The 13,797-nt window shown below is 41.0% G+C and overlaps 1 protein-coding gene across 2 annotated transcripts in view; it reads right to left on the reverse strand.

The window, feature by feature from the left end:
- LOC138976423 (E3 ubiquitin-protein ligase TRIM56-like) overlaps positions 1-13,797 on the reverse strand; it is a 91,110-nt gene that overhangs the window by 22,436 nt on the left and 54,877 nt on the right. The gene's annotated exons all lie outside the window — the stretch shown is intronic.

Here is a 13,797-nt window from a genome sequence, read left to right on the forward strand (position 1 = left end):
GTCCGGCAACACTAGCACTGGCGACGAAGAAATGCTCTTCTGTAACTCGCACAAAGCCGTAGCGCACTCAGCTGTCCAGTTCAAACGTCTACCAGACTTTTTCTTGAGCAAGTCAGAGATCGGCGCTGTCAGTTGACCAAAGTTCGGTACATACCTCCGGTAGTACCCAACCAGACCCAACAGGGAACGAACTTGTTTCTGGGTAGTAGGTGTCGATACTTCCAAAATCTTTTGAACCTTGGATTTCTCTGGTCTCAACCGACCTTTCCCCACCACATGACCTAAAAACTCCAGTTCCTGAAACCCAGCTTCCACTTTTGACGGTCGTACCGTCAGACCCTGCTCATGCAATGTCCGTAGGACCCCTTCAACGTGCACCAAATGTTCCTTCCACGCTTTGCTAGACACCAGTACATCATCAAAAAAATTTAGACCACTGAATCTGTCTAACGCAAGCATTCTCATCATCCTGGCAAACGTTGCCGGTGCAGTCAACAATCCAAATGGCATTCGTTTCCACTGGAAAAGTCCCAGTGGGGTTTGAAACGCCGTCTTCTCTTTGTCATGAGGATTTACCGGAATTTGCCAATACCCTTTTGCAAGATCTATCTTTGTAAAATAGACCCCCCCTGCCAAACTTGCAAACAGCTCTTCCACATCAGGAATCGGTTCCGCATCAAACACTGTAATGCTGTTCAAACCTCTAAAGTCTAAACACACTCTGGTTGATCCATCCTTCTTTTTCACTAACACGACAGGTGCGCAATATGGCGAACTAGAAGGCTCTATGACGTCTAACTCTAGCATCATTCTCACCTCCTGCTCTAGGGTCTGTTTAGATGCAAATGGTAGAGGATATTGCTTCTTCCGTACTGGTTCTTTATCTGTCAGTCTGATGTCATGAACTAAGTTCCCTCTGAAGCATCCTGGGTCTGTTTTGAAAATCTCACCCACCTTTTCAAATACCTGTTCCATCTCACCCTTTTGACTCTCTGTCAACCCAGGATCAAAAACAATGTCCTTGATTGTCTCTTCTTTCCCCCTGGGCAATGTAGGCAACGGCAACGGTTCCTTCTCCTCAGTAGGAGGTAACACCGCAACATTTGCCTCTCCCCACCATTTATTTGGGACAACATCCTGACTGCCCCAGACAGATCTCAGAGGAACGCTTTCGCGATATCCACTACCTGTCTCTGTATCAACAACTTCCGCTGCGCAAGCTGCATACTTGTCAGCGCGTCTTACATACCTTTTCAACATGTTGGCATGGAAAACCTTTACTTTGCCATTCACGTTGATCTTGTAGTCTGTTCGGAAAACTTCCACAACAGAAAAAGGACCTTTCCACAACATCAACAACTTGTTTGAGCTTGAGGGCAACAACAACAGCACCTCATCACCCACTTGAAACTTGCGATCTTTCGCGTTTCTGTCATGATATGCTTTGTTTTTAACCGCTGTCTTCACACAGTTTTTGTCCACGACCTCACACACCTCTGACAAGTAGTTTTTCAGATCATACACATATTGGTATAGAGGCTTCTCTTCATCTTTGTCTGTCTGTCCTAACCAAGAACTTGCCAACAAATCCATTGGCCCTCTGGCCCTTCTGCCGAAAAGTAACTCGAATGGAGAAAACCCCGTACTTGCATTAGGCATCTCGCGGCACGCGAACAACAACGCTGGTAAGTACCGATGCCACAATCTTGGCTGGTTACCGATGACTTTCTTAATCATAGGCTTAATAGTACCATGGAATCTCTCCACGACACCATTTGATTGGGCATGATAAGGGGATGTGTGCACTGCTTTGATGGCTAACAACCTCAAGATTTCCTTCATCATGTCTGACGTGAACTGACTGCCTCTGTCCGACAAAATCTCACTAGGAAAACCCATCCTTGCAAATACTCCTATCAACGCCTCAGCAACTGACACTGTGTCTATGTTCTTCAAGGGAATTGCCTCGGGATATCTAGTGGCAATGTCGATAACCGACAGGATGTATCTGTGTCCTTCCTCTGACGGCGGACTAAGAGGTCCCACCAGATCAATAGCCACCCTTTTGAAAGGTTCTGTAATTCTGGGCATAAAGTCCAGTGGGACGTTTGGAACTCTTCCCTTCGCAACAGAACGTTGGCAAATATCGCAAGAGTGACAATACTCACGCACATCCTTGTACAACCCTTTCCAGAAAAAGTTAGAATGTATCCTATCTATTGTCGTCTGGATGCCCCCATGACCTGCCAACAATCCGTCGTGTGCAATACCTAGAACTTCTTTCCTCAAAGGAACCGGGACCACAATCTGATCAACGATATTTCCATCTTTCCTTGTCATTCGTCGATATAACACCCTTTCTTTTTCAATGAATATCGACCCCGGCTGACCCGGAACTGTATGCTCATCCTCTCGTGCCAACCTCCACATCTCTTTCAATGTCTCATCTTTCTTCTGCAACCTTATCAGATCCTCTACATCAACTGACAAATCAGGAGTAATGACATTCTTCAAAGGTACTGGATCTTCCAGTTTCTTCTTGGCTTGTGCCCTTGTCGTAGCACACGCGACCTTCTCAAGTACTAACTCTTCAGTTTCTTCCTTGTGACTTACATCAGCACACAATCCAACACCCTGCGTATTCCCAAGGAATAAATCTACTCTGGGTACCACACCCCGAAGATTACCTATCACTAGGTCACCGACTGGGTCTGTGAGCACACAACATTTCAACTTTCCCTGAAAATATGGGGTATCGACAACCACTTCCGCCAATGGGTACTCATCAATCTGTCCACCAAAACCCTTCACTTTTTGGACCTCTCCCTTTATGTACTGGCTTGGTAAGACCAACGACTTCCTTACCCCAGCTACATTAGCTCCTGTGTCTCTCAGTACTGACACCTTCTTTCCATTTACCCGACCTTCTGCTAATGGCAACGACCCGACAGCTGCCGAGCTTATCAACACCCCAGCGTCCTGACAATCTGCTACCAATTTTGCGGAATTCGCAACCTTTGTCAAACAGTTTCTAGCGTAATGGCCCAACCGACCACACTTGTAACATATGACCTGATTCTGCTGTTCAGTACTTGTACCTCTAGTACTTCCCTGCTGCCATCCTCTGCCCTGAAATCTGGTATTTCTGCCCATACCACCTTGTCTTCTGCCACTATCACCTTGACCTCGATTGTAAGACTGTCCTGCTCCACGATTCTGATTGAACGCTACATTTCCAGTCCCCAAAGGATTTACTTGCCCCTTTCTGACCAAACATTTATTTGGATGGGCTGATTTGTAAGTTTCTGCGCTAGCAATCATGTCTTCTGAACTTTTACAATTCCGTTCTCTCAAAAAGACTGCCAAATCAGTGCATACACTGTTAAGAATCTGCTCACACAACACAAAATCAAGCAATGCTTCATATGAGGTTTCTATATCAGACAAACTCAACCAACGGTTGAACAAATGCTTCATCTTTGTTACGTATGTGCCAAAACTTTCATCAGCCTCTGGCTTCGTACTGCGAAATTTCTCCCGAAATCCCTCTCGAGTGCACTGAAACTTCTTCAATAGCTCTTTCTTCAAGTCTTCATACGACAAAGTACCCGTTGAAAACAATGAATGAAACAATGACAAAGCTCCACCCTCCAGATAAGCTGATAAGTATGTGGCCCACTCTGAATCATTCCATTTGTTCGCCTTTGCATGCGTTTCAAATCTGAACAAGAAACTGTCAATGTCATCCTTATCTTCCTTGAACATGGGGAGTTTTGGGTACTGGGGCCTAATGCTGGGACCTGATCTTCCACCTGCATTTCCACCTGTACTTTGCTGCGCCTCTGCTTTCTTAAACTCCAAATCCATTTTCCTCGCTTCAGTATCTGCTTCTAACCTCTTTGCATCCCTATTTGCCTCAATTTCTAACCTTTTTGTCTCAGCCTCAGCTTGTGCTTTCTTTGACTCAGCCTCAACTTCTAATCTTTTTGTCTCAGCCTCAGCTTGTGCTTTCTTTGACTCAGCCTCAACTTCTAATCTTTTTGTCTCGGCCTCAGTTTCTAATCTTCTTGTCTCAGCCTCAACTTTCTTTGCTTCAACCTCAGCTTCAGCTGCTACTTTCTTTGCCTCCCTTTCCTGAATTCTCTCTTCTCTATCCATATGATCCTGAGCAAACTTAAACAAAGCTTCTGCCTTTAAGCCATGCTTCTCTCCCAATGCCAAATAATGATCATAAGTGCTACCACCAGTATCACTATGCTCTGCCATCTTTACAATGTCACAATATCAAAGTAATCTCAAAGTAATACAATGGATCAAGTAACACAAGTTCACAAAATTGTTTTAAGTATCAAAAAGTTGTATCATACACCAGTTTCTCGCAATACTAAACACACACAAAAGAGTATCATAAAATACTAAACTAAAAGAAATCTTGTGCCTTTTTAAAAACAATCCTCAAATTGTTTACAACTTAACTATTTACACAACCAGTCTCAAATATAAACAACAAACTTAATAGAGTCCAAAAAAAATATAATTTAGAAAATATCAGATTAAACAATCAATAGCAGCTTCAAACACTTGTCAATCAATGTCAAACTTAAACTAACAACTTTAGAACACCACCAACAAAACAAATAAACAAATATTAACTAGAAATGCCAAAGTTTCTCAAACCCAAATAACACCCTTCACATAAAAAATTCAATTCCACACACCACTAACCAGCGTCAGATCCTTTAAGGAAAATCAATCGCCAGAGCAAACAAAACAAAATTTAAATGTTCACAACCCCAACAAACAAACAAACAAAAATTTACCCAAAATTTTGTCTAAGTACAAATGTTTACAAATTACTACTAACCAAAAAAAAAATTAAATTTACAAAAAAAAATAAACAAAAAAACTTTCTCCAAACCAACAACTAAATATCAAACACTAGTATAGGGGAGATAATCACCCTATTACTAATCCAACTACAAATAGGAACAACAATAACAATAATAAACAAAACGCTTTTCAAGCCAGAGTACACAACTAAAAAAAATATCAGAGACCAACCAAAAAAAAACAAAATTTCAGAATTTACAAAAAAAAATGGCACACCCTACACTATTTTATTTAAAATAAGCCTGCACCTCAACGACAACAATCACACACAACAATCAATCCAAGATAGAATCTAAGAAAAATAGTTTTTAAAAAAAACTTATAGGAAAGGGAGCTAGAATTTAGATAGAAAGATAGATGATAAATACACAGAACAGGAAGCAAACAGAAACTAAGGCCCTCTCTACGTACGAACTATACAACTACGTAGACCCCTAGAGCTGGAGAGGGGGTGTCCAATAACCTACACATAAACAAACACTACAACACGCAAAGTATCAAAGTATGTATAATTAGCTACACTAAGGCACTTCTTTCTCAATTTCTCAATTTCCTCCAATGAAAGGGAAACAACTGCTTTTTAACTAGCACAAAAATCTATCCTTAGAAACAAAAACCTATTTAGGGCTACGTCGGGGTCACCACTGTCATAAAGTGGTTTGTATGTGAAATAAATGAAATGTACGTGTTCTGCCCTATTGCACTGTCTCTACCCTTTTTCACACCAAACACTTTAAACAACAGAAATTTGGAAGATACAGGCTTGTTATTTCCTCAACCAAAACAACATAATACTTCACTTCAAATACATCAATAACAGTCAACATTTCAACACATAGCTCACACAATCTTCTAACTTCCACTCAATACATATGAATACATAATTATTATAACAATACTTTCTCAAATATAGATTAACGCACACAAGAAGGTACCAACGGACACTCACGAGTTCGTTTCACGGCTCACTGCATGTCGCCAGTTCACTTACTTGTCTCGCTGAATCCTCGTAGAATAATGAATTCAGATGCCAACACACAGAGATGCTAACACACCCCTTTCGCTGAAGATGCCGACACACCTTTCACTGAAGATGCCAACACGCACCTTTCACTGAAGATGCCAACACACATCTCATGGAAGATGCCCACACACACCTTCCAGGTTTCTCCCCGAGAAACCCTTCCGCCCGTAGCGGAAACAACCGTCGTCAGCTACGACCGGTCTCGATGAAGACTCCACTCGTCTAGTCATCTGCGCAGAGGTGGTCCCTTGCTTCCACCGTCGTCTAGCGCTTCTCTCGTGTAAGGTCCCTCCCTTATACGCCATGGAAATCCCTCATGGAAACTCCTAAAGAATTTAACCAAGTCTTAATACAACATTCTCTAAAACCATCTCTTCTTCCAAACGTTCATGTACCACTCATACATTCTCGTTCATTCCACGTTCACATTCCGTACAGATTCAATATCCAAACTAACACTTAATCCATGAATAACACTCCCCATACAAAGCATGACCGTCTTAAACATAACATAAATGCCTAGCAATTATGTTCAAGAAATTCCCCATGAAAAACCGTGAAACAATTACATCAAGAATTCTCTCAACGCTTCACACTAAGATTGGGTGCACTTTATACACACTAACCTTTACGCTCCAGCTATGTATTCCAACGTCACTAATATACAACATAGTAAATCATTTACCTTAAGAGACCCGTCTCTTGAAAGAGTACTTGTTCCCAGAACAAGTCTGACACACGCTGAACAACCTTCCCGGTTGGAAATCTCACACGCTGTGACGTTATTTACCCCAGACCAGCTACATGTCTCAAACACAACTCACATCAAGCTAAGCCAGTTTTACGTGCAACACCCGAAACACGTGAATAACGCCAGTCCGGTCAGCTACCCTCGCCTGTACAACATTTAGGGAGGTTAAAAACACGACGTGGTTTCACCTCACAAATATGCTACTCACATCTTTGTGACAGTAACAATCACAATAAGTAAGAGGAAAAGCAAATTGTAAGCGTGCTAAAGTTTTCTTAGTAACAGTTCTCTTTTCATACAAGTGGTGTTTAGTGTAACAATGTGAGTTCCGCCTTTACCCCGGTACCGTTCTCCTTTTAGCGAAACGAAAGAAAGAGGGGGCGGTGAGGGAAGCCAGAAAAGAAGTATATATGATACACTATTCTACGTTTCGTATTTGTTTCTCTTTGTCAAACATTATTATAATATCAGTGGGAGTTCCGTATCTATATTTGCTTATGCACATCTTTCCTATCAAAATCAAGTGATTTATATATTTGCATTTTATTGAGTCAGCACCATTAATATAACCACACAAAATATGTTCTACTCCAAAGACTATTCTTATTTTATATTTCTCATAAATAATTTGTTCAACGTATCTCCATAGCACTTTTATTTTCTTACAATTAACAAAAAAATGTTCAACGTAATCTATTTCGGTTGGACAGAAGGGGCATCTCACACTATCTCGTATTCCAATTTTATACAGAAGAACATTTGTTGGATAAATCGTGTGTAATATTTTCCAGTGCAGCTCTCTTAATCTGGATTCTTGGGTTACATTTTTGGCCAGGTTCCAATGTGACTGGTCGACATTAATGCCAAACATATCACGCCAGAAGTTGATAGATCTCGGGGTAGTGTACTTTTCTTCAACAATATATTCACGGAATTGCCTGGCACTTTTAATACTCGTTTTATTGAAAAGAAGATTGTTTTGTCTATTCAATACAGGTTGGTTAGGATCATAATTGCTTTTCTTAATATATTCAGATACTGCTGATCGAACTACAATATATTCCAAGTAGAGGCCAGGTGAAGCGTAAACACTTGCTTGGATAGCGGGATAGGACTTGATACCGTGATTACCTAACATGTCTCCTACATACGTAATGCCTGACCGGGCCCAGTTCTCATAATACAGAACGTTATTTTGATAAATTATACTTGGATTGTTCCATAAGCAGTTGTCTTGCACGCAATCGTTCTGAGAAATTGTATTATGTTCTAACCATGTTCGAGCAACAGCTGTCCAAAATATCGATTTTATTCTTCCAATTCCCTTAAACTTAGACGGTCGAATAGCTGTAGTAAAGCAGGCAAAGCCACAACCGAACCCTTCAAAATATTTGTTTGGGATCCATGTCCATTTGCATGAAAGGTTGCCAGATGAGAGTTTGCTTAACCATTGACATAAGAAGGAGTTTTGCATTGTTTTGACGTCTATCATATCAATACCACCCTTTTCGGTACTGCTATTTAAAACAACTCTTTTTACTTTTTCAAATGCTTTTTTATTACAGTCTTTTTTCCTCCACAGAAAACGATATAATATTGTGTTTATTTCCTGCAGCACTTTGTCAGGGATACAAATAGATTGCATTAAATAAACTAACTGTGAGAGCAGAAAAGTTTTGATAATGCAAATTTTTCCAGGAATGCCCAGGTTCCTTTTTTCCCAAGTGAAGATGCTTTGCTTAATCTTATCAATTTTACTTGACCAGTTTAGTTCAATTTCGGATGCGCTTTTCTCGCTGTTAAAGTTTACTCCTAATATTTTAATCTGCCGAACACATTTTACCTCAAAATTAAAATTGATATTTTTACTTGATCCAATTCCCATTGCTTCAGACTTTAGCTTATTCAAGCACAAGCCTGACACTTCCGAAAATACGTCTATAATCTGTAGAACCATTGTAACGTCATCCGCGTCTCTCAAAAACAAAGTGATATCATCGGCGTATAATAGAATTTTTAAAATATTTCTACAAGTTACATTAAGGCCTTTTACTTCGTTGCTCTGCCTAAATCGTATAGCCAGAAATTCCAGACCAATAATAAATGCCATCGGTGAGAACGGACATCCTTGTCTAATGCCACATTTTACATCAAAGTTTTCCGACAGCCACCCATTGTACACAATACAACTTCTGGTTTCATTAAACAACACATTTACCCATTGTATAAAATCTTTTCCAAAGCCAAATTTACGAAATGCACAAATCATATATTTTTTGGATATACTGTCGAATGCCTTTTGAAAATCCAAGGCTAATAAAATCCCAGGTTTCCTATTAATTCTGCAATATTCAATCACATCGTCTATAGTTCTTATAGTGGATGAGACATGCCTTCCTTTCATATAACCGACCTGGTCCTCATTGACCACTTTATTTATTACTTTGCTCAGTCGATTTGCAAGAGACTTGGCTAAAATTTTGTAATCAGTGTTTGTCAGTGAGATGGGTCGCCAATTTGTAAGTTTGTTTTTTGGCAGATCTTTTCCTTTATGCAATAAGGTTAATACTGCTGCCCTTTGGGTGTAGGACAAAGAACCATGATCAAAAGAGTAATTAAAGGATTGCACAATTACATCCTTCAGTTTACACCAAAATATTTTAACAAATTCAGTAGTCAGACCGTCCAGACCGGGCGAAGACCCGTTTTTCATCATTCTAAGAGCATTGGAGGCTTCTTCAATGGTAATTATACCTTCACATTGTTGCATTTCGTCTTCACTTAATTTTGGAAGTTCGCACTCGCCAAGGAAGTTGTCAACACTGTTAGATACAACCGAATCAGGTATGTTTATTTCACGGCTATAGAGGTTTGCATAGTATTCTTTTTGTGTTTTTAAAATTTCAAATTGGTCATGTATCTTGTCTCCATTCTCCAATTCAATATTGGGAAATAATTTTGCATTTGCCCGTACTTTTTCTAGATTGAGGAAAAACTTGGTGTTCTTTTCCCCCTCCTCAATCCATTTAATTCGAGATCTCGTTTGTGCGCTCTTCAATCGCTCTTGTTCATAAATTTCAAGGTGCATTTTAAGTTCTTCGCGTTTTCTTAGTAAAGTGACGTTATCAGGTTCCCTAGCAAGATCGGATTCACAAGATTCAAGTTTGTTGTACGTGTCAATCTGCTTATTTTTATTGAAAACTGCACGTTGCTTACTGAATCGGATCGTTTCCTCGTTTATTTTTATTTTTAATAATTCCCATTTTTGTTCAGGGTTCTCCTGCTTATTTTCATCAAGGTAAGTGTCAATTACACTATTAATTTTGTGCACATATTGCTTATCTTTCAAGAGTAGATTATTACATTTGTAATAACCCGGTCCTTTCTTGCCGTTAGAGAGTTTTAGTGTAATACGTACACCTCTGTGGTCGGATGTTGGGACAGACATTAAATTAGTCTCGATCACTGTGTCCATTCCCTCTTCCGTTGTAAAAATATAGTCCAACCGTCTGGCTATAAACTTGTTCATATTTATTTTGGACCATGTATATTCCTTGGTCTCGGGATTAAAAATACGCCAGACGTCATTTAGACCACACTGTTCGACAAAAGAGTGGAAAAGTTTGACATGTGCGGCAGGGTGTTTTTCTCCACTAATGATATCAAGGTTATTATCTCTAACACTGTTAAAATCACCGCAAACTATTTTAATCATCGAATTACTTTTGTTGATCTCTTCAGTAAGAACAGCAAAAAATATTTTCATTTCTCTGAAAGTGCTTGGAGCATACACATTAAAAATGGTTGTTTCTTTTCCGTTAATAGACAGGTTTATGGATACAATTCGTTCATGCTGACACTCGATGGACCAATCGAAGGAGAACTGCTTTCTTACAAGAATAAGTTGACCCTTCGAGTGTTTTGTTCCTTCAGTCGAGATTAATTCACCTCCCCATTCTTTTTTCCACGTTGCTACGTCTGCCTGTGTAATATAAGACTCCTGAATACAAATTACGTCATATCTTCCTTCTCTCAGTCGACTAAATAGTTTTTTCCTTTTAGTAACATTTCTCAATCCTCGAACATTTAAGGACAATATTTGTAAATTTTCCATACTAAAATATTAATGTTTTATTAGTAGTTCCAACTCGCATCCAAATCGCAATGGCCAGAAATCACAGTCCATTAAACATGCAGTAGTCGTAAGGGGGAAGAAATCTTCTCAATAAGGGACATAATCATCCCGTCTCGGTTTCTTTGGCGTTTTGTTCTTTGTTGACATTGTCGACGTTGGCTGGTGATTTGTTAACATCAGCGCACTTCTGCTGTTTCTGAGGCTGAGAGAAAAAATCACGGTTGCGGTCCTGTGATCGGTGTCTCTTCACAGATCCCGAGCGGCTTCGCGATCCCGCCGACAGCGTAGCACTCCTCGGTGTACGAACAGACGGTCGAAAATTCGCGAAAAAGTCGGGGGCGGCGACGAGGTTGGTGGTGGAGGAGGACGGAGCCCTGTCACTGGTTTGCACCGGCTCGTCTGTTGTAGTTTCAGCTGCTTCAAAAGACTTTTCGGTTTGCGCCGGCTCGTGACTTGTCGCAGTTTCGGTTTCAGAGTTTTTCTCGGTGGCTGTCTGGCAGTCAGGACTGCCACGTCTGTGACCTGGTAATCTGCAGTCTCTGCAAACTACTTCATTTTCGCACACTGACACATGGTGCCCATCCAACAAACATTTGCTGCACACTACCTTCCTCGGCACGGACTTCTGTTCCCTATGATAAACAGCAGCGGTGAAAATGCTTACAGTCATGGTTTTCTCGAGAGGGACAGGGGGCACAGTGATGAAGACAAAACGACCCCCGGTCAGAAAACGAGTCAATTTTCCATCTTTGTCTCTAGCTCTCTGTTGCTTAACCCCTGAACGGAGCTCGCAACCGAGACTGACAAGTGAGTTTTCGATCTCAGAGTCGGCTACCGAGAGAGGGAGATTGTCAATGAAAACTTTAGTTGAGGGCTTTTCAATGCCGAGATTGTCACGCAACGAAAAAGGGTTTTCACCACATACCTTTAAGGCGACGTTCCTCAAACTCAAACCTTGAACAAGCAGAGTGTTGCGTGCTTCTCTGGTAGCTGCGTAAATCCTCCACAGCCCCCGAATCTCTTGAGCTCCGAGAACACTTTCTCGTCCAGAAACTCTTTCGGCAGCCAAACACACTTCAAGCACAGAAACACTGTCACTATCGGACAGGGGAATGTCTCTTCTTTTCAGAAAAACAGGGTTCACACCCGAAGCCATGGTATTTCAATCGAGAGAAGAGAAGAAAGGAGAGAAGAAAAAGCTAACACATTCAAAAGCTAACACATTCGGTGATCATACGACGCAATGGGTCGCGAAGAGTAGACAGCGGGAAGAGCGATGAGTGCTCACTATGAAAACTGCCGTGTACCGGAGCGACGAGAAAAACGTGACCGCACGCCACGACTGCCGCCAACCGAATCCACACAATTAGGTTGCCATCCAGAGTTTAGGTTGCCATCCACGTGTGGATGGTTGCCTTATGGTGATTTAGGCAACCAAACCTGTGGAAACGGGGGTACACACTCACCCACACACCCGCACACACACACACACACACACATACACACACACACACACATATATCTAAGTTGAAAAGAATCATGCCAGTACTCCCACATCCGTTAAACACTAGTTTCATTTGTCATAGATAATCAATACTCTCAACAAATCAAAGGTTTCAGCACAACTCAACCACGAAGAAATGAAAAGGTGAGACCCAGGAACACAAAACACAGCATAACAAGTCTACCTAGAGCCCTCAGTGTCGTACAGTCAGGATCGATTCAAGCAAACAGAAAACACATTTTCTGAAAACCAAAAGTAGTATCTTTACGTGCTTATAGGCATACTCGTTGTCCGTGTTGATTGTTACTGCGTTCTTTCATTTAACACGTCCAAGCAACGAGAGCGCTCATATACGAAGAAGATTTGGAAACATCACACACTTAATTACCTGCTAAAGGCCAGTCCCCATTCTTTCGTCTTTCATTTCAACACGTCCAAGCAACAAGGAGCTGAATATACGAAGATATTTTTTCAAACATCACACAATTACCTGCTAAAGGCCAGTCCCCATTCTTTCATTTCACACGTCCAAAAAACAAGTCGCTCAATAAACGAAGATCGTGTTGATGTTTACATGTCACAAACTTACCTGCTATGATGAACACTACCCAGCTCTTCCCGCGTTGCTATGTCTGTTGAGACACACTATCAAGACTTGATCCCAGTGTGTCCTCGTCAAGTTATGCCGTCACTATTCAGCCGACAAACATGGTGCCAACAAAAAAGGCTGTGTGACTGAATGTTTTCAAACAGGCGCTTGCTTTCAAAATTATCGAGAAGAGAGTTACTTTCAAAGAGCACTGCTTTGTTTTGGCTTGCTTTTAAAGTTAAAAAGATGACTTTGCACAGAGCATCACACACATGTTGTAATAACAATAATTAATAATATCATTAATACAGAACTCATGATAAGATCATAATTAAAATGCTGATTCAGTGCGGAGCATTGGATAGCGCTGACTTGTGTCATCATGTTTATGTATGCGGCGTCATGACTGAGTCGCAGTGTGTCCCGTAAAGTTGTGCCTTTATCACAGCACAGTGCAAGTGTGTCTAGTCACACGACTGTATGTCAACAATAGGCGCTTTTTACATTACAGCGAAAAGGATGTTTCAAAGAGCATGCATTTACACGCTATAAAGAATCTCAGACATCCCCAATGTGTTTGTTCTGTTGTTGTTGTGGTTTTGTTGTTGTTGTTGGTGGTGGTGGTGTTGTTGTTGTTGTTGTTGTTGCTGTTGTCATAGAAACACACAGGTTAAGTTATTTTTTCTGACCAGCCTGCATACACACACACACACATACAAACACACACACACACACACACACACACACGCACACACACACGCACACACACACGCACACACACACGCACACAGTGACACACACACACACACACACACACACACACACACACACGCACACATGGGACAAAAACACAGAGCCCATTATCAAGAAGTGTCAGCAGAGGCTTCACTTCCTTAGACAGCTG

The sequence above is a fragment of the Littorina saxatilis genome, linkage group LG9 (genome assembly GCF_037325665.1).
Source record: "Littorina saxatilis isolate snail1 linkage group LG9, US_GU_Lsax_2.0, whole genome shotgun sequence".
Classification (NCBI taxonomy): Eukaryota; Metazoa; Mollusca; class Gastropoda; order Littorinimorpha; family Littorinidae; genus Littorina; species Littorina saxatilis.